The 25,143-nt window shown below is 42.2% G+C and overlaps 1 protein-coding gene and 1 long non-coding RNA gene across 5 annotated transcripts in view; one reads left to right on the top strand and one right to left on the bottom strand.

The window, feature by feature from the left end:
- Nucleotides 1-6,376: 6,376 nt before the first annotated feature.
- LOC124021579 lies at nt 6,377-8,324 on the bottom strand. 2 transcript variants are annotated; one of them, XR_006836252.1, is made up of 4 exons: nt 7,988-8,324; nt 7,272-7,747; nt 7,034-7,125; nt 6,377-6,438 (listed from the first exon to the last, which is right to left on the bottom strand). It is a non-coding gene; the product is annotated as an uncharacterized LOC124021579 (long non-coding RNA). The 2 variants fall into 2 exon arrangements; XR_006836251.1 differs by lacking the exon at nt 7,988-8,324 and having other exon boundaries at nt 7,272-7,840.
- Nucleotides 8,325-11,882: 3,558 nt separating this feature from the next.
- Nucleotides 11,883-25,143, top strand: part of LOC124031762 (helicase ARIP4-like) — a 64,229-nt gene continuing 50,968 nt past the window's right edge. For all 3 annotated transcript variants that reach the window (XM_046343401.1, XM_046343399.1, XM_046343398.1), the window contains exon 1: nt 11,883-12,077. The gene's annotated coding sequence lies outside the window, so the exon portion shown is untranslated. The remainder of the gene's footprint in view (nt 12,078-25,143) is intronic.

The following is a 25,143-nucleotide window of genomic DNA, read 5'->3' as shown; positions in this document are numbered from 1 at the left end:
TGTACTCAAGGTTCTTATGGTCTGTCCAAACGACAAAAGGAACGGTCGCCCCCTCCAACCACTGTCGCCATTCGCCTAGGGCTAAGCGGATGGCGAGCAGTTCACGGTTACCCACATCATAGTTGCGCTCAGATGGCGACAGGCGATGAGAAAAATAAGCGCAAGGATGAACCTTATCGTCAGACTGGAAGCGCTGGGATAGAATGGCTCCCACGCCTACCTCTGAAGCGTCAACCTCGACAATGAATTGTCTAGTGACGTCAGGAGTAACGAGGATAGGAGCGGACGTAAAACGTTCTTTTAGAAGATCAAAAGCTCCCTGGGCGGAACCGGACCACTTAAAACACGTCTTGACAGAAGTAAGAGCTGTGAGAGGGGCAGCAACTTGACCGAAATTACGAATGAAACGCCGATAGAAATTAGCGAAACCTAAAAAGCGCTGCAACTCGACACGTGACCTTGGAACGGGCCAATCACTGACAGCTTGGACCTTAGCGGAATCCATCTGAATGCCTTCAGCGGAAATAACGGAACCGAGAAAAGTAACGGAGGAGACATGAAAAGAGCACTTCTCAGCCTTTACGTAGAGACAATTCTCTAAAAGGCGCTGTAGAACACGTCGAACGTGCTGAACATGAATCTCGAGTGACGGAGAAAAAATCAGGATATCGTCAAGATAGACAAAAACAAAAATGTTCAGCATGTCTCTCAGAACATCATTAACTAATGCCTGAAAAACAGCTGGCGCATTGGCGAGACCGAACGGCAGAACCCGGTACTCAAAATGCCCTAACGGAGTGTTAAACGCCGTTTTCCACTCGTCCCCCTCTCTGATGCGCACGAGATGGTAAGCGTTACGAAGGTCCAACTTAGTAAAGCACCTGGCTCCCTGCAGAATCTCGAAGGCTGATGACATAAGGGGAAGCGGATAACGATTCTTAACCGTTATGTCATTCAGCCCTCGATAATCCACGCAGGGGCGCAGAGTACCGTCCTTCTTCTTAACAAAAAGAACCCCGCCCCGGCCGGAGAAGAAGAAGGCACTATGGTACCGGCGTCAAGAGACACAGACAAATAATCCTCGAGAGCCTTACGTTCGGGAGCCGACAGAGAGTATAGTCTACCTCGAGGAGGAGTGGTCCCCGGAAGGAGATCAATACTACAATCATACGACCGGTGAGGAGGAAGGGAGTTGGCTCGGGACCGACTGAAGACCGTGCGCAGATCATGATATTCCTCCGGCACTCCTGTCAAATCGCCAGGTTCCTCCTGAGAAGTAGGGACAGAAGAAACGGGAGGGATGGCAGACATTAAACACTTCACATGACAAGAAACGTTCCAGGATAGGATAGAATTACTAGACCAATTAATAGAAGGATTATGACATACTAGCCAGGGATGACCCAAAACAACAGGTGTAAACGGTGAACGGAAAATCAAAAAAGAAATAGTCTCACTGTGGTTACCAGATACTGTGAGAGTTAAAGGTAGTGTCTCAAATTTGATACTGGGAAGATGACTACCATCTAAGGCAAACATGGGCGTAGGCTTGTCTAACGGTCTGAAAGGAATGTTATGTTTCCGAACCCATGCTTCGTCCATGAAACAACCCTCAGCCCCAGAGTCAATCAAGGCACTGCATGTAGCACCCGAACCGGTCCAGCGTAGATGGACCGACATAGTAGTACAAGATCTAGATGAAGAGACCTGAGTAGTAGCGCTCACCAGTAGCCCTCCGCTTACTGATGGGCTCTGGCCTCTTACTGGACATGAATTAACAAAATGTCCAGCAACTCCGCAATAGAGGCACAGGCGGTTGGTGATCCTCCGTTCCCTCTCCTTAGTCGAGATGCGAATCCCTCCCAGCTGCATGGGCCCAGTCTCAAAGCCAGAGGAGGGAGATGGTTGCGATGCGGAGCAGGGAAACACCGTTGATGCGAGCTCTCTTCCACGAGCCCGGTGACGAAGATCTACCCGTCGTTCTATGCGGATGGCGAGAGCAATCAAAGAGTCCACATCTGAAGGAACCTCCCGGGAGAGAATCTCATCCTTAACCACTGCGTGGAGTCCCTCCAGAAAACGAGCGAGCAGCGCCGGCTCGTTCCACTCACTAGAGGCAGCAAGAGTGCGAAACTCAATAGAATAATCCGTTATGGACCGTTCACCTTGGCATAAGGAAGCCAGGGCCCTAGAAGCCTCCCTACCAAAAACTGAACGGTCAAAAACCCGAATCATCTCCTCTTTAAAGTTCTGGAACTTGTTAGAGCAATCAGCCCTTGCCTCCCAGATAGCTGTGCCCCATTCTCGAGCCCGGCCAGTAAGGAGTGAAATGACGTAAGCAACCCGAGCTCTCTCTCTAGAGTATGTGTTGGGTTGGAGAGAGAACACAATCTCACACTGCGTGAGAAAGGAGCGGCACTCAGTGCGCTGCCCGGAGTAGCAAGGTGGGTTATTAACCCTAGGTTCTGGAGGCTCGGCAGGCCAGGAAGTAACAGGTGGCACGAGACGTAGACTCTGGAACTGTCCAGAGAGGTCGGAAACCTGAGCGGCCAGGTTCTCCACGGCATGGCGAGCAGCAGACAATTCCTGCTCGTGTCTGCCGAGCATGGCTCCTTGGATCTTGACGGCAGTGTAACGAGCGTCTGAAGTCGCTGGGTCCATTCCTTGGTCGGTTCCTTCTGTCATGCTGGTGATAGAGGACCCAAAAGCGACTTAACAGAAACAGAGTTTATTCAAGTCCAAACAGGGAATAACAGAAATCCTCTAGTCTGTAGAGGGGAATAACAAGAGAAGCGGCCACAGACTGCAGGTCGCTTCGGGTAGGCGCAGGCCGTAGTTGATAGAGACACCTGCTCACACGCAGCATCTGATGAAGGCAAAAAACACAACAGGACAGGGCGAAACACAATCACAGCACGGTGAATACTAAACAAGGAACCGACGGGACAGGAACGGAACACAAAGGAATAAATAGGGACTCTAATCAGGGGAAAGGATCGGGAACAGGTGTGGGAAGACTAAATGATGATTAGGGGAATAGGAACAGCTGGGAGCAGGAACGGAACGATAGAGAGAAGAGAGAGCGAGAGAGTGAGAGAGGGAGGGGGAGAGAGAGGGATAGAAGGAGGGAAAGAACCAAATAAGACCAGCAGAGGGAAACGAACAGAATGGGGAGCACAGGGACAAGACATGATAATAAATGACAAACATGACACAGATGATCAACAGCCGACGATCTGAGACAGAAAACAATGGCAAACGTGGTAATATGGCATCGCGCAAACAACATATAAAACATTATTATTATTATTATTATATTAAAACAGCCATGTGGTACTTAATATGTCATTTTCAGCCCTACAGGAACTCTGTAAAGGATTTTAAACAGCTCTCAGGCTGATGTGAAACACGCCATCAGACTGTGGCTTCATACCCTGATGAAGGCAGCGTGTCTGTCGAAGCGTTGGTCATTAGGTTATTAAGTTATTGCATCTGAGCTCCTAGAGTGTGCGGCTCTCCTTTCATTTTTCAAGTGTTGCTTTATGTAAAACAGCATATGGCACCACGGATACATAAGCAGGGACTCATTTGGGGTCTACTGACAGAAGACAAGCACACGGAATTATCAAGGGTAAAATGCGCTGTTCGCTTCCTATAGGTTTATTATTTCCAGCTGTGCTCCAAAAGGGATTTTTGTAATGACTCAACTTAAAAGCAACGCGGTCTATGCTTAGATGAAAGCAGTGGAGGCTGCTGAAGGCAGGATGGCTCATCATAATGTCTGGAACGGAGCGATTGGAATGGCACGAAACACATGGAAACCACGTGTTTGATGTATTTGATACCATTCCACTCAAGCCATTACCACCAGCCCAGTCCTCCCTAATTAAGGTGCCACCAACCTCCTATGCAATGAGAGCATGTTTGGTGCTCAGATTGCACTAGGAAAATGTCCATGGTGAATTCCTCCATCTAGTGGATGAATACCGTCATTGCACTAATAGCTGCAAACAGCAGCAGCATCATCAGTAATGCGATCAGCTGGTGCGGGACAAGGTTGGCCCACCCTCCTCCTGGAGCTCTACCCTCCTGCAGGATTTCGTTATATTCCTAATCTAACACAACCGATCCTGCAATTAGTTGTATTCACGTAGGGATGGAGCAAAAGCCTGCACAACCAGTCGACGGGTATCATACTTCTTTAGAAATACCACAGTAATCAATATAAGAACCATTATTATGAGTGTCTGTGATTTGGTTGCATTCTTGAACATAAGCTTATCACCTGAATCAATATGTAATAAGGAAAGGTGGCCCTGTTTAGGCCTACCAAAATAATACAATCATCCTGTAATGGCAGTAGGGTATGATGGCTCTGTAGCTCAGTTGGTAGAGCATGGCGCTTGTAACGCCAGGGTAGTGGGTTCGATCCCCGGGACCACCCATACGTAGAATGTATGCACACATGACTGTAAGTCGGGCCTGCTAAATGGCATATATTATTATTATTATATTATGCCTCTCTTTCAGATCTGGGTGCAGTGAGACCACTGTCAGAATGGGCCCTGCTTTGCTCTGTCTCACAGCAGAGGATTTAAAAACAAAACATGATAAGCCACAGAAAACTGACAGAGGCTTGAAATGGAAGAACGGGCAGCATCTCTCCGAGGATAACCTAGACTGGGGTGGGCTGGGTTGGGGGTCATTTTAGGCCCTGGTGCTGCAATGCTGCTGACTCTACATTGCAGAGCTTGTATGCCTGACTGACTGCCAGCCAGGGCTCGTTGTGATTGATGTAGGGGGATCAGCGGAGCAGTGAGGGAAGGAGAACCTGAAGGCTCCTCAGGAAATTGGAACAAGTTCCATAGCTCAGGGCCTTTAGCTCTCTGGCTACATATTTTTGGTCTCAATATGGCGCTACATTCACAACCCCTCAGATTCCTGTCGAGGGAGTGGGAGACAGACAGAGGGTTGACTGACTGCATGTGAGCTGATAGAAGAGTTATTATTGATGATAGACAGATAATGTGCCATCATAACATAGAACAGAATATTGGGAAAGGATCAACAGAGGGGGAAAAGAGTCGGTGTGAAAAGGCCATTTGCATTTGACGTGCGCTGCCATCAGAAATGATTCTACCCCCGTTGACTTTGTCCGTATGTTGTTGTGTTACAGTCTGAATTTAACATTGATTAAATAACATCAAAGTGAAATGATGTTTTAATTACATTTTTTACGAATGAATGCAAATATGAAAAGCTGAAATTGTCACGCCTGCTCCCGCTCTCCCTCTCTGGCGCTCGATGGCGCCAGGCTGCCCTTCATTACGCACACCTGTCACCATCATTACGCGCAGCAGTGTTCATTGGACTCGCCTGGACTCCTTCATGTTGTTTATTTCCCCGTCTATAACTGTCTGCTCCCCCGTTTGTTCCCTGTGTCTGCATTAAGGTCATTATGTGTTCATGTCCAGACGCTGTCCTGTCCTGTTCCATGTCCGTTGATAATTAAATGTTCCCTCCATGTACCTGCTTCTTGTCTCTAACAGCATTGCTCCTCACAGAAATGTATTGAGTCAATAAGTATTCAACCCCTTTGTTATGGAAAGCCTAAATAAGTTCAGGTGTAAAAATGTGCTTAACATGTCACATAATAAGTTGCATGAACTCACTATTTGTGCAGTAAGTGTTTAACATGAGTTTTGAATGAATACCTCATCACTGTACCCCAAACATACAATTATCTTTAAAGTCCCTTAGTCAAACAGTGATTTTCAAACACAAATTCATCCAAAAAGACCAAGGAGGGTTTCCAATGCCTTGCAAAGGGCATCTATTGGTAGATGGGTAAAAAAAAAAAGCAGACATTGAATATCTCTTTGAGAATGGTGAACTTATTAATTACACTTTGAATGGTGAATCAATACACCCAGTCACTACAAATATAAAGGTGTCCTTCCTAACTCAGTTGCCGGAGAGGAAGGAAACCATTCAGGGATTTCACATTAGGCCAATGGTGACTTTAAAACAGTTACAGAGTTTAATGGCTGTGATAGGAGAAAACTGAGGATGGATCAACAACATTGTAGTTACTCCACAATACTAACCTAGTTGACAGAGTGAAAAGAAGGAAGCCTATACAGAATAAGGCACAAAAGTAATTCTGCAAAAAATGTGGCAAAACAATTCACTTTTTTGTCCTCAATACAAAGTGTTATGTTTGGGGCAAGTCCAAAACAACATATTACTGAGTACCACTCTCCATATTTTCAAGCATAGTGGTGGCTGCATCATGTTATGTGTATGCTTGGAATCGGAAAGGACTGGGGAGTTTAAGATAAAAATTAATGGAATGGAGCTAAGCACAGGCAAAGTCTTGTTCAGTCTGCTTTCCACCAGACACTAGGAGATTAATGTGCTTTTCAGCTGGACAATAACCTGAAACACAAAGCCAAATATACACTGGAGTTGCTTACCAAGACAACATTGAATGTTCCTGACTGGCCTACTTACAGTTTTGACTTAAACCGGCTTGAAAATCTATGGCAAGACTTGAAAATGGCTGTCTAGCAATGACCAACAATCAATTTGACAGAGGTTGAAGATTTTTTAAAGAATAGTGGGCAAATATTGTTCAATTCAGGTGTGTTAAGCTCTTAGAGACTTACTCAGAAAGACTCACAGCTGTAATCACTGCCAAAGGTGATTCTAACATTTATTAACTCAGGGGTGTGAATTACTTACATAAATTATATATTTCTGTATTTCATTTTCAATAAATTCGCTAACATTTCTAAAAACATGTTTTCACTTTGTCAATAAACAAAAAAGTGGGGTATTGTGTGTAGATGGGTGAGAAAATTAATTCTAATCCATTTTTAATTCAGGCTGTAACACATACAAATGTGGAATAAGGCACTGGTCTGAATGCTAGTAAAGGTACAGTTTGTAGAGTAGGCATACGGAGCTACAAAAGGCTCCACTCACAAACCTCATCATGAGTCCCAGAGTCATGAAACTCATCATGACTCACCTTTTTCAATTATCTCACTTTCTTCAGTAGCTTCCACGCCCTTTACTAAACGTGTTCCGATTGCACTCCAAACACGTAACATTTTCGAAGCGCTGTTGCGGAGAAAACAAAGCAATCGTTGCAAGTTAAGAAGAAGAAAGGATTACATTGATTTAATGTAGCTGTTGATTGGCTAATTCATGCTTTTCACAGATCAATTCTGTCTGCTTGTTAGAGTGGAAATGAACACTGCACCTACTTCACTCCAACCAGGTGCATGAATTGACGCGCAAAGTGAAGTGGAGATTTGGCAACTCGGGAGGGCAGTAAAAATTGATTAAGAGAAAACATTTCCAGTGTGGCGATGCTGATGGTTTCTCGGGACTGATGGCTTCTATGGTTGTGGCTATTGAAATACAACTATACATTTTAGTAAATTAGTAAACTTGGTTTAGTGACTGGGGTTAAGTGCCTTGCTCAAGGGAACAGATGTATTTCACCTAGTCAGCTCGGGCTTTCAAACCCGTTCTTCAATCCAAGTAGCATAATAAAATCTCCATCAAAATCAGTTCGTTTAACTAAGAGCTATATGGTCCACCGCATCCGCCTAGGTCGGCCTTCCGCACCTGTGGTGGAAAGTGACCGAGCTACAGCAGTTATTAGAACATTCCGAAAATCGGTCTTCTCACCAAAATGAAGGTGTTCATTGTTTTGCGGGACTTGTCTGAAGGTAACCTATACAAATGAATAGAAATGGCAACAAAAATAAGGGGTTAAATGTGTCCCAAATATATATATATTTTCGGAGCTTTTTTGTATCTTCTAGAAATAGAGTGCCACGGAATGAGTCATAATACCCATAAAACCTAGCAGTCAAACAAGAAAATGGTTCCAATCATTTTTCCAAAATTAATTTTTCTACATAGGGGAATATAGAAACACTTCAAATGAGGGCTTTGTTTTGTGTAGGCTTACCCTGGCGTGATGTTTTGAGAACCGTGTTTATCCCTCCCTCATGTTTATCCCTCTAGGACAGGGTCACTTGCAAAAATGTCTAAGAACCCGGTTCCACTTTGCCATTATGGGTTATTGTGTGTAGATTGCTGAGATTTTTTAATTTTTAATTTAAACCATTTTAGAATAAGACTATTAACATTAAAAATTGTGGTAAAAGTCAAGCTGTCTGAATACTTTCCGAAAGCACTGTATCAATATATTCGCCTGCATTCATCTCCTAAAAATGAAATGCTAATTAGCTGCTAATGTGGCTATCATAAAGAACTAAAAATGCCATGATGATCTGGACGAGACTACCAAATCGAGGCAAAGGTAAGAATCTCTGGATTATGTTTGCTCAAGTTAGTCATTCATAAATTGCCAACATTTCTTCAAATTGAAAATTCTGTGAACTGTCTTATGCAAGTTTTAAATTGACACAATACCTGTTCACAAAAGGTGTCTGCTAGAGATAACATGCAGGAGCTAGCTGGGATTTGTAGTCTTGTATGAAGTCTACTTTGATGCTAATTAGCATTTTCAAATCTGAGATTAAGTAGAGGCAAATATATTGATAAAAGACCCCTTGTCCGAAAGAGATTTACGTGGTTATCAAAAAGTCTCGCCAGGGTAAGCCTACACGAATAACAACCCTTATATTAAGTGTTTCTAAAATGTTCTATGGGAAAAATGTAATAGTGGAAAGACAATTGGAACCATTTCCCTGTTTTACCGCTAGGTTTTATGGGTATTACTACACCTCCACTGTGGGGCTCTATAGTGGTTTTAGAATGAACATTGAAGGAGCTTTTTATACATTTCAAAATGGCCTCCTATGAATTCAGGGACCAGCCATAATGGGAATACAAAACATAATATGATTGGTGACCAATTGTATTGAGACAGAGTGACCAAAAGATTGTGGCTACATACAGTTGAAGTCGGAAGTTTACGTACACATAGGTTGGAATCATTAAAACTCGTTTTTCAACCACTCCACAAATTACTTGTTAACAAACTATAGTTTTGGCAAGTTGGTTAGGACATCTACTTTGTGCATGACACAAGTAATTTTTCCAACAATTGTTTACAGACAGACTATTTCACTTGAATTCTCTGTATCACAACTCCAGTGGGTCTGAAGTTTACATACACTAAGTTGACTGTGCCTTTAAACAGCTTGGAAAATTCCAGATAATTGTCTTTAGAAGCTTCTGATAGGCTAATTGACATAATTTGAATCAATTGGAGGTGTACCAGTGGATGTATTTCAAGGCATACTTTCAAACTCAGTGCCTCTTTGCTTGATCTCATGGGAAAATAAAAAGAAATCAGCTAAGACTTCAGAAAATAAATTGTAGACCTCCACAATTCTGGTTCATCCTTGGGAGCAATTTGCAAACGCCTGAAGGTACCACGTTCATCTGTACAAATAATAGTATGTGTAACGGATGTGAAACGGCTAGCTTAGTTAGCGGTGTGCACTAAATAGCGTTTCAATCGGTTACGTCACTTGCTCTGAGACCTTGAAGTAGTAGTTCCCCTTGGTCTGCAAGGGCCGCGGCTTTTGTGGAGCGATGGGTAACGATGCTTCGTGGGTGACTGTTGTTGATGTGTGCAGAAGGTCCCTGGTTCGCGCCCGGGTATGGGCGAGGGGACGGTTTAAAAATTATACTGTTACATATGCAAGTATAAACACCATGGGACCATGCAGCCGTCCTACCACTCAGGAAGGAGACGTGTTCTGTCTCCTAGAGATGAACGTACTTTGGTGCGAAGTGCAAATCAATCCCAGAAAAACAGCAAAGGACCTTGTGAAGCTGCTGGAGGAAACCAGTAGAAAAGTATCTATATCCACAGTAAAATGAGTCCTATATCGATATAACCTGAAAGGCCACTCAGCAAGGAAGAAGCCACTGCTCCAAAACCGCCATAAAAAGCCAGACTACGGTTTGCAACTGCACATGGAGACAAAGATTGTACTTTTTGGAGAAATGTCCTCTTGTCTGATGAAACAAAAATGGAACTATTTGGCCATAATGACCATTGTTATGTTTGGAGGAAAAAGGGGGAGGCTTGCAAGCCAAAGAACATCATCCCAACCGTGAAGCACAGGTGTGGCAGCATCATGTTGTGGGGGTGCTTTGCTGCAGGAGGGACAGTTGCACTACACAAAATAGATATCATTATGAGAGAGTAAAATTACGTGGATATATTGAAGCAACATCTCAAGACATCAATCAGGAAGTTAAAGCTTGGTCGCAAATGGGTCTTCCAAAAGGACAATGACCCCAAGCATACTTCCAAAATTGTGGCAAAATGGCTAAAAAACCACAACGTCAAGGTATTGGAGTGGCCATCACAAAGCCCTGACCTCAATCCTATAGAAAATGTGTGGGCAGAACTGAAAAAGCATGTGCGAGCAAGGAGGCCTACAAACCTGACTCAGTTACACCAGCTCTGTCAGGAGGAATGGGACAAAATTCACCCAACTTATTGTGGGAAGCTTGTGGAAGGCTACCCAAAACGTTTGACTCAAGTTAAACAGTTTAAAGGCAATGCTACCAAATACTAATTGAGTGTATGTAAACTACTGACCCACTGGGAATGTGATGAAAGAAATAAAAGCTGAAATAAATCACCCTCTACTATTATTCTGACATTTCACATTCTTAAAATAAAGTGGTGATCCTAACTGAACTAAGACAGGGAATTTTTACTTGGATTAAATGTCAGGAATTGTGAAAAACTGGAGTTTAAATGTATTTGACTAAGGTGTATGTAAACTTCCGACTTCAACTGTATTAGTGATCAATAGACTAGTATATAATTACAATATTAGTCACACAGTGGAAAAACTTGTTTTTTTGTTGCTCAAACTAATATGGCCGTTTGTATAATGTCACTCACAGAGAAAGAAGACAAACTGCAGTGAACAAGAAGTGCATGAAGCGTTCGTGACGTTTGTGCCGTCCTTCTGTTACCAAACTTTGCATCTAGACTGTTTTCAAGTAAATGTGTTTCTGTGAAATGTTCTGTGTAAATTGTTAAAGTCATCCTAATGCATAAAGTTGTATGGTTGGTTTGACTTTGCAATCAATCAAATGTAAAAAGGGCTTTATAAATACATCAGCAGATGTCACAAAGTGCTGTACAGAAACTCAGTCTAAAACCCCAAACAGCAAGCAATGCATATGTGGAAGCACTGGTTTTTGTTTGGCATACATTTAAAAGTAAAAAAATCTGGGCCTCAGCGTCAGTCTTCCATCCTGGAATTGGCCTTAACTGAATCAAGGGGCGCTTCGCATAATTGGCCAGTAGGGGGCGCCACAAGAACGAGACAATTTCTCAATTAGGCAGCAGACTTTTTTCGGAGCATTACTCAGTAGACTACTAACCTACTGGGTGAAATCTCTTGCAAATATAATGGCAAAAATATATAGAATTCCCTCGATCAATTAACCTAGAATTAAATGTGTTTACTGTTTAGGAATAGAGGAATTGTAGTCTTGTCGGAATGAAGAGCATATCAGATTGGAAAAGCTTCAATTTCATAACTTGAAAATCCATAGTAATTGGACAACATATTTAAAATTGGTTCATTTTATGGCTTTGGCCATGCTTCTTGGCTGTTTGATATTTAGGCCGAATGAATCATATTGCTTCATTTAGATGGTATAGCAATTGTGTATTACATGTTTGTTTTTAAAGTGCAGTTTAGCTCAACGTGTAGCAAAAGCAAAACCATACTTGAATCAACATAATAATAACCAGTTTGCACAATTAATGTATTATTTAACTTTATTCATATTAATGTGTTACGCAAACTCGACCTTGTGTCTCACTCAATTTGTTCCCCCCTCGTCGACGAATGTTTAAACATTTTGGCAGAGCGTTTCCGGAACTCTCGTATTGGCTTTTTTGTTGTTGTTTGTATTCCTGAAGGGGATCGATGGCATCGCTGTTCCTCAAGAAACTGATTAAAGACATTTCAACCTGCATGTAACTGAACATTTATTGAAAATTGAATGTAAATTATTCAAGACATTTCACGCAGTGAATACGAAAGGTGAGCATACTTTTTTCGTTTACATGCCTAATTTAATTGTTGGGGTTTTCATTGTGGGGACATTGGGTCGTGTTTTGGCTGTCTGTGTCAACTGTGCAATGAGGAGCCTTATAGTGCACATCGCTGGTGTTCAGACTGCATTGCCATTGCGGTGAGCGCGTGTTATGAAACGCGTGGGTTTTCGTAACTACAGTCAGCGTGTTCCGGAGTCTAGTCGGGGGGGGGGGGGCAAAGCATTGGTCATGGAGGATGGTTTATTGTTGCAATTCTACAACAGACATAATAACAATTAACTTTCAATAGTGAGTTATAATAATTATGGCATACGAAAAGTGACATCTGAAATTCAAAACTAGTTTAACCTGTGGTTTTTGGCGGTTGTGTACATTTTGTTTATGTAATTTAGTCTATCTGCCTCAACATCCTACCTCCATTCTTTTTGTTGAATAACCATATTTTGCGAGAATAATAATTGGGATTTAGTCCTACCAGAGATTCAACTATCTAAATGTGGTGTTAATGGGATTGAACGGTGTGTTGTGCTGAGTGATTAGGCTCTTTGCCCTGCCCTGATCCCCTGGTTTTACAGTTATTTTGTTGAAAGGAATTCCAGTACATTTGCTTAATCTCCCTTTTAGATCATGTATCTAATGAACTCTATCTACCAGTCCCAGATGTATTTGAAAGTAATTGAAATACCCTAAATAGTATTTGAACCCAGGTCTGTCCCAGGCACAACATTGCGTGTTCTGTGAAGAAGAAACCGTCTGTTCTGTCTTTTTAATCCATCACACTTGTTCTTTCTCCTTTGCTCTTGTAATCAAATTTTATTTATTTTTTTTGGGGGGGGGGTCAATTTGTGTTCAAGCTGCCACATCAGCTCCATGTCCATTGTCATGTTGACCAGCCATGATGATTTCTGCAGCAGTTGATTTCTTTACCTTTAATCAACCACCCCATTATCTTTGTTGTTGCCGTAAGTGTCTTTTCTTACCCCACTTGGTGCATGCTGAAAATTCTTGACCAAGACAATGATGTGTTCAGAGTATGTCTATACCCTCTGCCTTTTCTCACCTCAGTTCAACACACAGATACCAGATGTGATCTGTCGGGAACATTTTTAAAAGGCCCTCTCCTTTTAGAGCGTCCGAGGGTGGCTGCTGCCGGCGCTCGCTCGCTCACTCACTCTGTTCCTGCTAACAAGCACAGCGGGAGACCGCGGGCGAGGGAGGGTGCCATGACACCTAGCCCAACTGTCTCTCCTACGCACTCGCCTCAATCGTTGTCTGCTCGAAAAGAGGAGCAGCACTCCTCCTCCTGTTTATCTCAACCCTCAAACTCCCCAAGCTTATAACTCTGTCCCTTCCTTGTCTCCTCTTAATCATGAGGTTTGTGTACTGTCCCCTCCCTCGTACACCCAACAGGCTAAGTCCCTGGTACAGGTGTAAAGACACATGTAGAAATATACACTAAATGGTTCTAGAGCTGCACCATCTCTGCTCTTCTTGCTGAACCCCATCCAACCTAGCTCCATTATTTCTGTCCAAATGGTCTGTACGTGGTATGTACTGTTCTATACTAGACCGAGTGGAGGGGCATCTTTCCGCCTGGGTAAAAGCTTCTCTGAAGAGTAAGTAGAGGTCAAAAAGAGAGCCCAGCAGAACAGATATAGGCATATCACTCACATGGCCTATATGAGATCCCAGCAGGCAGTACATAGACTGGGATCACCATGATTCATATACTTGGAATGTTCTGGTTTATGTAATTGAGTAGCTGCCAGTAAGACTGGGATTTTATAACACTTACCTGTTTTGTGTGTATGTTCAAGGTCAAATTTGTCCATGTTTTCCATTTCCTGAAAATTTTCACTTTTGGAGATAGGTTCTCTTTTGACCACGATGCTTCGTTGATTGATTAATTTTCCAACAAATACATTTTTATAGTAACCATTTTTTAGTTTTAGTTTTTCAATTACTAGTCACCAGCCAATTCACTCAGGATATTGTTAAATGCATGTTTTAAGTGCACAATCTCGTCATTTGATTGGCTAACTGTTCTAAGATCCACAGGGGTCCTTTGTCAAGACGCCAGTTGACTGCCGAGTCTGTTGAAGAGCTCTTTTTGAGCGCTTTCTGAAACCAAATGAATAAGACCACTGTTTTTGCCTGTTTCTTGATGGAACAGTCGAAAATATTTTGAGGCTAAAGTCATTGATATAATAGCCTGTCGTTCTGGCACTTTTCAGGCTGCTGATTTCAATGTTTTTAGGTCTGTCTCTCGATCTCTGTAACTCCTCAACATTCACAACTTAAAACAACTTAAGATATCTTTGTTTTTACTTCGTGTGTGTGTGTGTGTGTGTGTGTGTGTGTGTGTGTGTGTGTGTGTGTGTGTGTGTGTGTGTGTGTGTGTGTGTGTGTGTGTGTGTGTGTGTGTGTGTGTGTGTGTGTATTGAATAGAAGGGGTTGTGCATGTGTGTATGCCCATCTCTTTTGGTACGTGTGGGTCGCTGGATATGGTGTCCGTCTATCTGCTGAGTGTATATAAGCAGTCTGTTTGAATGGGAAGGTAGGGTGTCTGTCCGAATCTAGGCGACAGCACCACTGTTGATGATGTACCCGTGAGCAAGGGGATTGTTCAACAGAAACCCTGTTTGTCCCCACCAATCCCACACAGGGAGGGATGTGCGATTCCCCTCCCAGACCACTCCTTTTAGTTCTCCTTCCTTACTGATTCTGTCTGTTGTGTCCGAGTGACCCTTTGCGAAAACCCGGATTGGATGGTACTTCTTCTCTGCTCACTCAGATCATTGTTTTTTTCACATCCACTATAGTTTATTGGTGTGGAGAAGATAGTCATGTTGTGCAACCTATTTAAACATAATAATTACACAATAGAATTGTGTGGCCTTACATATCCCTGGAGTTTGGTGACGTGTGTCTGTTCCTCGGGTACGTGGGAGGGGATTAAGCTTCCTGTTTTGGAAAATCCTCTGTTGGCATTGGGTTTATCTCCTAAAAATACCTTGGGGACCCGGGGTCAGCAATGTTCACCGCAGCGGGTCACAAACGGAGAAGCTTTTAATAGAGTCATCAGGGAGCTATTTTCAATCTGCCCCTGTCTGCCTGCCTCGCCACTAGGCTGAATGTAAGATAATGATCTATCTGGGTACTAGAACTGGCACGACAAACGGAACATTATTGACACCGATCGCAGGCGTTTTGCTGATATCGTTCATTACGATAAGTAGCCTATAATAGAGATATGTGACGTTTGAAATTAAATGTTTGCTAACATGGGTGATTGTTAATGGGACAATTGATGACCACAACCATCAAACTAGTAGTAGTAGTTTAAAAGATAAAACTGTGGTGCACATTAAAGACCTGCTCCGGTACTTTGGCAACTACCAAGTATTTTTTTTTTACCTCTTGCTTTGGGGCTGGATGTGTCAATATGTAGTTCATACCTGCATAATTTATGAACAGAATTACTGTCTTACCTTAATTAGCCACACCATTTGAAAGTGACTGTTTTTCTGGAAGCCGTGCCGAGCCTTTTCCCCTACATTTTCTCCCACGTGGGCCAGCCCCCTAGCATTTCGAGTTCTAGCGAATGAGCTTCAGCCCGTCGCCATTTTAGTGATCGCTAGCAAGGCGCACACAGCAGAGCGAGAGAGAGCGCAATGACGTGGTGCACATATCTGCACATGTGACGTGTTCCGCAATTTCCTGGGACCACTTTTTGGCCCATGAGGGCTACTTTCAGACCTTCTGGCTAAAGAGTATACAAAAGTACCAGATAATCTCTTTAATGTTATAAACATATGTGACTCGACACCTGGATTTGGTCTTATGTAACAACATTTTGAAATGGTGTTTTTTACATTATGAAAGTAGCGACTCAGAGCTACAAATTGGTATATCATACATACACTGCATTTGTAGAACAATGGGAAAGTAATCCTGCTTCGAAAGTTGATCAACTTGTAAACTCACTTTTCAGAAAAACACCTTTGAATGTTTTGCTATCTAGTGAAGAGCTCTTCTTTGTCTATGCCCATTCAGCTTCGTTCACACCCTCACCCTAAGCTTTAGCCCCACCTATCTCGTTTCGCTCTCTCGAAGCACACACACTTGACGCTCTGTCCTATGATTTGTTTACGTCTGGATAACATGAAAACAGCCTAGCAAGCTCTGCTGGCAACAATTTCATTACGCTTGTTTGCAGACATTTACTGACACCGGCCATATTCAATGGGTGTTGTACACACGTCTCGTAACTTTAGCTAACGAGCCAGCCAACCAACGTTAACTAGTTAAACAGTGCCAACAATGCCACAGTGCTGAGAGCAAACCAACCATGTCCAATGTTAGCTAGATAACATTAGGCTCTTATTAGAACAGCACACGACTCTGGGAAACGAATGATAACGTCAGCTAGGGAGCCAGCCAGCTAAGGTTAGCTAGCTAGCGAACAGTACGCTAGCTTGAAATAATAATAATAATAATAATATATGCCATTTAGCAGACGCTTTTATCCAAAGCGACTTACAGTTTCCTCCATCTCTTTAGCGATCATACTCTAATTCCACTGATATCAAAACGTGAGCCACAATTTTATGCAGCTCCACTACACAATATGTTTTTAAAAAAGCCGTGTTCGACAGGATTACCAACACAGACTGAAGAGCTTCTATGGCAAACCAATCCAAACTCCGCTCTCGGCATGTCCAGCCCACTCATTATCTCAGTCAATCATGGCTAGTGGGAAGGTTGCTCACTTTTTCTGTGGCTTAACCAACAAGGCTTGTAATTTAACAATTGTATTCATATTTACAGATGGCATACAAGTTTGTTATTAAGGCACATGAAAGTTCACATGTTCAAGAAGGCATTTCTGCCCAAAAAACACATTTTGATTTAAAAAAATTAAAAAACAATTACGTTCAAACGGCTCCCCTGTGAAGTAGTGACTTGCGACATACGCCTAGTTTTCTGAATCTGGTCACATGTTCTATTGATCATTATCACAAATTCAGGCAGTTTATTGTTATGGATTTTTGTCCATATCTGCCAGCTCTACTGGCTATTATGTGTATTTGGGGGTGGGGGGGTTAAAAAAATCTATTTACGTTATGAACCACACAAGCAAAACAGTTGTTTTATGACATTACTTTGATGTTTAAAAAAAATCTCTCTGTAGATAGTTTAGTCTTACCCAACATGCCTTTTTTGTTTATACAAACAAATTGATCAGCTTAAGTTGAGCTTGTCAAATACATTTTTTCAATGTTTACTTAGTGTTGAAATGGGAGAGGTTACTGACACACAGAGTTTTGGAGGTACAGCACATTGTAGACCGACTCTATCAAAGGGACAGACTCGCATCCATATTTAGCTATACATCAGAAGGGCTGCACTGCCCACTTCCCCCTATGTGTCCCTTTTGATGCATGCCCTTTAGGTGTTCATCAAAGTGCCTGACTGAGGCTCTGTGCCCTGGGAGACAGACAGGTCTCAGGACATCAGAGGGGGACTTCCCACTGTGCCCTGGACTGTATACTGTACTGTAGTCGCGAACTAGGCCCATTTCAATGTTCACTGCTGGATTTCCTTGTGTTTTTATAAGGACAAGCAGGAACAGGGCATTCAACCTACGCTGACGTGCATGCCTAACTGTGTGTGCATCTTTGTTTTAAGCATATCTCATAAAACTTTACTTGTAAATAACAGCGGCATTAGCCTGCTCTTATGTAAGTCAGCTTATGCAAGCAGCTGTCTTTCGTTTCAGTGGCCTCCTTAAGCATCCCCCCCCCCCTTCCCCCTTCACTTTTCTTGCCTTCGCAGATGAAAACATGCCTTTCACTCCCTCTCTTTCTCTTTTGGTGGAAGAGAGTTGCAACCATTGTGTTGAAGTGGCTTAGGCAACACGACACGTACAAAATTAACTTGACAAACCCTGACCCCCCCCCCCCCGACCACCACCACCACCCTAAGGGACATGGTAGACACACAGAGGTGTGTCACATCTCACATTATGTGTGTGGCCTTTATCTCAACGTGTGTGTTTATTTGTGTGAGGAAGTGATGAAGAAACTGTAGTGAGATTCTATGGCTGGGACAATACCAGTATCTCTATTTTATTTATTTTTCAAGGCGAAAATTAAAACACGACGCAGATCAAACTCTTTGGTCCTTTTAAAAAAAACATGCATTTGTAAAATATTGTGTGCTATAGCTTGTAAAATACACTGAGCGTACAAAACATTAGGAATACCTGCTCTTTCCATTACAGACTGAACAGGTGAATCCAGGTGAAAGCTATGATCCCTTATTGATGTCACTTGTTAAATCCACTAAAAACAGTGTAGATGAAAGGGAGGAGACATGTTAAGCCTATAGAAATTGAAACCTGCATGGTGCATGTGTGCCATTCAGAGGGTGAATGGGCAAGACAAAATATTTAAGTGCCTGCGAACGGAGTATGGAAGTAGGTGCCAGGTGCACTGTTTTGAGTGTGTCAAGAACTGCAATGATGCTGGGTTTTTAATGCTGAACAGTTCCCATGTGTATCATGAATGGTCCACTGCCCAAAGGACATCTCGCCAACTTGACACAACTGTGGAATACTATTAACACCTTGTAGAGTCCATGCCCCGACTAATTGATGCTGTTCTAAGGGCAAAAGGGGGTGCAACTCAAAATTAGGAAGGTGTTCCTAATGATTTGTACCCTCAGTGTAAATACATGTAATTCTGAACAACAGCATAATGTTTGTTTCCAACACTGAGGCTAATTTTCCTAAAGAAGTCAACTCCGCTTCGTGTTTTGAGACAGCATAACCGGAAGTGACTTTTTCGCAGGTTAGGAGAATTAATGTAGCATATTAGGAGAATTTGGTTAAGGTTCGAGAAAATGCTTTCCTAACCTGCTACGAAAATAAACTTCCGTGCGTAGCTGTATCGAAGTGCTGTTTTTTTAAGGAGTCCCAACTGCAGCCCTATGCGACTCCTCTCGCTTCTTGTTTCCAGCCTGGTGGCTTTGTCCCCTATGACCTTCAGTCCGGCTGTTTGGCTCTGTCCTGAGGGTGCTGCGGTCTGGTCTGGACTCTGGCACTGTCCTGAGGGTGCTGGGGGCTGGGCTCGTATCCTTCTGACCATGTCTGTGGTGTCCCTTGACCCTGCGTTACCTCATCTAGAATCTAGATGATGTTGGGTGGCCCTATTTTAGCAGGGTTTAGTCTATGTACTCCCCTCCCTCGTTTGGCATGTGGGTTTTGAGGACACGAGACAACCAGACCTCAACCCCTCCCCCGACCCGTCCCAGGTGGTCTCCATTGCTGCCGGGGATTCATTCAGGAGGAGGATACAATGCATGTTTGAAATGTCACAACTCCTTAGATGAGATTAATTTTATTACTTTATTATCCCACCAGGGGGAAATTCGTTTGGTCATGTGCTTAAAAGACAAACACAGAATGGTACACAATAAAATTGATATGAAAAGTGCAATGGGTTACATATTTACAGTGGATGTTCAATACACACTCCCTTCAAACCGATCAATGGTCTTTGCTACGTCTTCCCATTATACAGCCTAATGGCTGAAAGTCCCTGTATCTATTTGTTTCTTTTCAATAAGTATTTTTCCCCCAGTCAGGCTGCGGCTGCTTTGGGTGAATTTAAGAGGAAGTCGGTACTGTCCTTTTTAGAATTATCCTTCCGTAGAATGTTTGTCATGTTTTTGAGGTATGAGATTTGTGTACTGGCTGTTAGCTGACTCTTGGCCAATACCATTTATCTTGCCCACTGTTTTTATGTGTTGCTGCAGTTTGGTCTTGCACATAACAGGCCAAATGATAGGACACTCTCCAGGACAGATTTGTAAAACATCTGCAAGATATGGCGATCAACATTGCAATAGATCAGTTTAGGCTTGGGCGGTATCCAGATTGTAATGCCATCATAACGACCTTGTGCTATAGCGGGATATTTGGTATTACTGACACTGAACACAACGGGCGCTATTTTCAAACCCCACTGAGCTTTTGTAATCTGAAGGTTAGCATTGCTAACAAGTACACGGAGAGTCCCCATAGAGAATGCTAACGAGGCTCTGGCCTAAAAATGCTACTCCGTTTTCTGCGTGCACAAAACAAACATTTGACAGCAAGGCTATTGATCCCGAAGGGGATTCTCTGCTGTTTAACAAGCAAAGCTGGATTTTGGAAGAAGCTAACCACTTCGCTAGATAACTAACAAGCTACTAAATTAGCAAACCAATTGTGCAACTGCAGAACATTTAGCACATTTTAAACAGTTAATATTTATAAGAAATCTACCTGTCAAACATTTTAGTTGTGAATTCCATACGGTAACTAGATCACCTGGTGCGAGCTGCACAACAGTGAGTTACTCACAAGTCACCGTTCTCATTGTGTGCATGGAAACAAACGCCACATGACTGGGCACTACCAGTAAGCTTCATAATGAAAAATTGTGACATGTAAAATGAAGACAGCGATCTACTTTATCTTCCACCGTATTGCACAAGTTGACTACAGGTATTTACTTAAAAAGTAGATGCAAATATTCAAATATTCAAATAAAAGCTTGACAGTATTGAAAACCATTCTGTTTTTTTTTCCTTCAAAATACCCCGGTATACAGTATAATGCCCAAACCCTGTTCAGGTTGTGCAAAAAGAACATTCTCTGTCATGTTTTCTTTGAATTTCAGTTTCTCAATTCCCAGGTATGTGGTCACTCCATTGACTGGTTCCCCCTGTTGATCTTCGTGAGGGGTAGGGCAGTTTTTTCCCATACTCTACATGGAGAAAGAGACACTTATATTATACACAAACCATATATTTTTATACAATCGTTTCACAAACCAAGGTCATGTACCAGTGAATAGGGCTTGTTTTGTCTCTTGTCTGAAAAGGCAGCCCCTCTCCCTGTAGAATTGAAACAGTTCCCTTCCTGGGAAGCTAACAAGGTCATTGTTAACCTTCCAATTGGCTTGCTCTTTTGTTACGGATAATTCCTCCATTGCTATCCTCTTCCCACCAACCATTATTTTCTTCCTTGAATTCAAGTCTCTATAGCTGGAAGTTGTGTTCTATGAGCTACTTAGCGTCTGTGTTTTAGAAAGTTCCTTAAAAGCTCTTTGCTCACGGTTGTGTCGGCTAACCTGACATTGAAGCTGGGTTGGATCACGATGATATGCACTACATTGGCACAGAAAAAGGCTGTGAGTGATGTGAATTTAATTTCACCAAGCTGAGTGATGAGCTCGAAAATGCATCATGAGAGCTTTGCCTCTCAGGAATAGGCTGCTGCCAGCGTCTTTCATTCTGCTGTTTGACTCTTCCCAGGGATCCACAACTCTGACAAGTCTTCCCTCTAGTCTGTTTGTGTTTTACATCTTTTGTGTGTGTGTGTGTGTGTCCGGGCCGCTTCTTTGTCTACAGTATTTCTTTGACAAAACAGCAACACGATTCATCAGTGAAAACCCCACAGGAGGAGTTGTGTGGAAAGGAAGAAAGATGAGGGTTTCTTTCCCTCTCTATAGTTGTTTTTATCAAAAGGAGCCTAAAGCTAAATCTGCTAGCCTGATTGCCAGACCTGTATGCTTTAGCTAAGTCCTAAATGAAAAACATTTGTTGATGCTAGCCATTAGGATAGCCTATGTGATCTGGCATGACCACAAATACAACAGAGTTGGCTAAATCACAAATAGGTTTTTGACTAACTGTAACCCAAGTTAGTGCAATGTTTCTCATCCAGGCCCTCTGGTATCATTAAGATGTCAATTGAAGACTAACTCCTGCACTATAGTGTACACCTGGGGTCTATAACAGGTCGATCGTGCGTGAGCTACCAGCCCACCTATGAGTAGCTCGCCAAACAAATCGGAAAGTACATTCAATTTTAGCCTTCAGAACCGTAGCTAATACGGCACATACCTCACTCGCTAGATGCACAATTAAAGGGGAATTTAGTTCCTCTATGAACAATTGTGATTTTGAGAGTGAACCCCCCCCCCCCCCCCTTTAGAGTTGTTTATGAACCATTATTTTTAACATGTGTATTGGCAGAAAAATGTAGGGCACTACTTTCTCTTGTACGCTAAGGACCTGGGGAGGAGTTGCGGCGAAGAGTTGCAGGGGAGTGGTGAAGAGCAGAATGTTCCTATTTGAAAGCTAAAAACAAATGACTAGCTCTCATGCTAGAAAAGGTTGGATATCCCTGGTATACACAGTGTACATGGATAAACATAGGGCCCTATAAAATCCGGAATAAAGACATTTAACAGAATTTAACGATGAAAAAAATGAATAGGGGAAGCGCTGCTAAGGTACACAATAGTAGATTTTGGTAGACAGAAGGTGCTCTTTGGTAAAAGGGGTAAATTGGTCATCAAAAAGAAAGGAGGACCAAGGCAAGGTACTCCTCATATAATGAATTAAAATCCCATTATCTGTATGGCATGTTCAATGGAAACAAAGTTGAACCATTTTTACTTTGTTTCTGTTGAATATAAAAATATGCATTGAACTTAATAGGACATTTTTATTAAATCATTGACCACATGAACAAAATGTGTTAGTGTTTCGTATTTTCATGCAACTTTCTGTAACTGCACAGGAATAGCCCTGTCTCTGTATGTGTGCGGCGCACACGCAGGTCTACACTTTGTGTAGCTGGTAGCGATTATGCTAATTAGTAACCTTCTGGTAGAGATGGAAAGGCTTTCCCAGAAATATTCTCTATGAAATGTTAACTACAAAGTAGCTGGCAGAATGAAATCATGATTATTTGCATCAATCCCGTGGCCATTTGTTTTGCAAACTTTGCAATCACACGAGCGCTACAGCAACACCGGGTGACTACACTCAAAAATGGAAAATTCTTCCAATTTTTCCCCAGACTTAAAGAATGGTCTCCTGATGAGGTTTAAACATTATTGCGGACTTATAAAAACAACAAAATTGGATGTTCTATATAAAAAAAAGTGTGATTTGAGAGCCCTATAAAAACAGTACACATACCCCTTTAATGTAACTGGGGTTGTACTGTATGTATCCCAGTGTTTCTGTGAGGTAGGAAAGCCCTTAGACATGATTGGACTCACTGTGTCTACAGGTCTGGTTCTGTCAGTAAACAGTGTATCGTAATCCAACCCTGACACGTTGTTAGCCTTGGCATATACTTCTAGCTCTGCCTCTCTGCTGTCCAGTTATGCAAAGACTGTTAATTGCATTACATCACAAGGAGTGATGTATTGTTTTTCCATTACATAAGGCCAAGTCAGTGCTGTTTAAGATGAGGGAAGACAGTTTTTTTTTCTTTGTATGTTTGGCCTTATTTCTATTACAGCATATTGGATGACTCATTCATATTCCATTCACCCAGCTCAATGTAACAGTGATAGGTTTAGGCTACTACATGATACTCAAATTTTCCCTATACCCATCATGAGGTTGCTACAACCAAGCCTATGAATGAAAGTTTACAATGTAGGTGGACACAGGTGGGGACACACATTTCAGGAGACAGACCGTGACACATGGACAGACAGTGACATTCAATACCGCCTTACATATTCTTGCCTGCATCTAGCTTGATATAGGTTGTAATCATTAGTCCAACAGTTGCAAACAAGAGTTTCTATTGGACAAATTCAGATGTTTATCCACGTTTTGCGTCCATCTAAAAAAATGAATACAAATGAATACCCCGCGGAATGAATACACCCCTGATCACGCATAGACACAGTTCACGTTCATAGCAACAACGTTATTCTATTGGTCAGTTTGTCGTTCTGTGCGAGGAAAAAAATAGCCTATTCCAAACAGACTCTGGGACAGTTGTGGGGTGATATCCCAAAAGAATACAACCAGTAGGCCAACAGGCTGCATAAAAAATACGCTTTAAAAAGCAATGAGTCTTATGCATCGGATCAGAACGTTTAGCTTAAAATGTTGATATACTATTTCTTCACATTATAAGCGCAGCAATGCACACAAGGCAGTAAACTACGCGCAAATGTTTGTTCCACAATGCAATTAGCGGGAAACACTGTTGTAAAAAGTGGTTTCTTGTGACCGAGATTAAAATATCTGTTAAAAATGTTGAGGGGATATGTACAGATGCAACAATTAGCATAGGTTGCTAATATGACTGGGATTGTGCCTTTGGCTACTAGACAATGAAAGATGGTTGATTTGAAAACCAATATAACCAGAGAGAAATGGGCTACTGGTTTTAATGTCATATGGAAGTAAGTCTCTTTATAAAATTGCCTTTATGTTTCCATGGATTTTAATTTGACGCTTTTAGGTTTCAAACAATTAAGTATATGTTTTCAAAATACGTACTGCCTCCAGCTCATTGTAAAGTGGTGTGTGTGACGCGCTGAAGCTTGCCTACCGTTGCCTATATGCACTTGAATAGGGAATGGGAAGCGCGCTTCAATTACCAGTTGAGAAATGAAAGTGGTAGCTATTTTTAATCGTGGCCTTAAACAGTTAACACGCGGTTGCGCTTAGAATTGTTACGCAATCATTATAAAAGCAATGATTATAAAAGCACGCTTCATTCCAGCAGCAACAAATGAGCAGTTTGAGAAGTTCTGGCAACAGCTCTCTTTCGCCATCTGACAGATTTTCCGTTTACAAGCCGTTTATAAGCATGACCGGTCAAGTGCATTTCCATCAATGACTAGGCAAAAAAATTATATATATTTTACAAAGGGATTTTCTTTCTTCTCCCGGACATTTTGGCCGGCTCCCAGGTGTGTATGTGTGCGCTTTGAATAGTGTGTAGTGTTGCCAACTCCTCAGTAAAGTAGCTATTGGCTGTCCTAAAAGTCGCTAAATGACGCCATCGTCTAATTTGCATAATTGGCCATGCAATTGTGATGGGCGCTGTAGGAGAGGAATAACGTCGTGAGAGAGACAAAAAGTGAGTAAAAAACACCCTAAATACGTTTAGAACTACAAATGAACTTTCAGCATTCTTTTTTAAATTTTTATGTCACAATTCCAACCCTCCTCCT

The sequence above is a fragment of the Oncorhynchus gorbuscha genome, linkage group LG03 (genome assembly GCF_021184085.1).
Source record: "Oncorhynchus gorbuscha isolate QuinsamMale2020 ecotype Even-year linkage group LG03, OgorEven_v1.0, whole genome shotgun sequence".
In the NCBI taxonomy this organism is placed as follows: Eukaryota; Metazoa; Chordata; class Actinopteri; order Salmoniformes; family Salmonidae; genus Oncorhynchus; species Oncorhynchus gorbuscha.
This window is presented reverse-complemented; position numbering and strand designations above follow the sequence as displayed.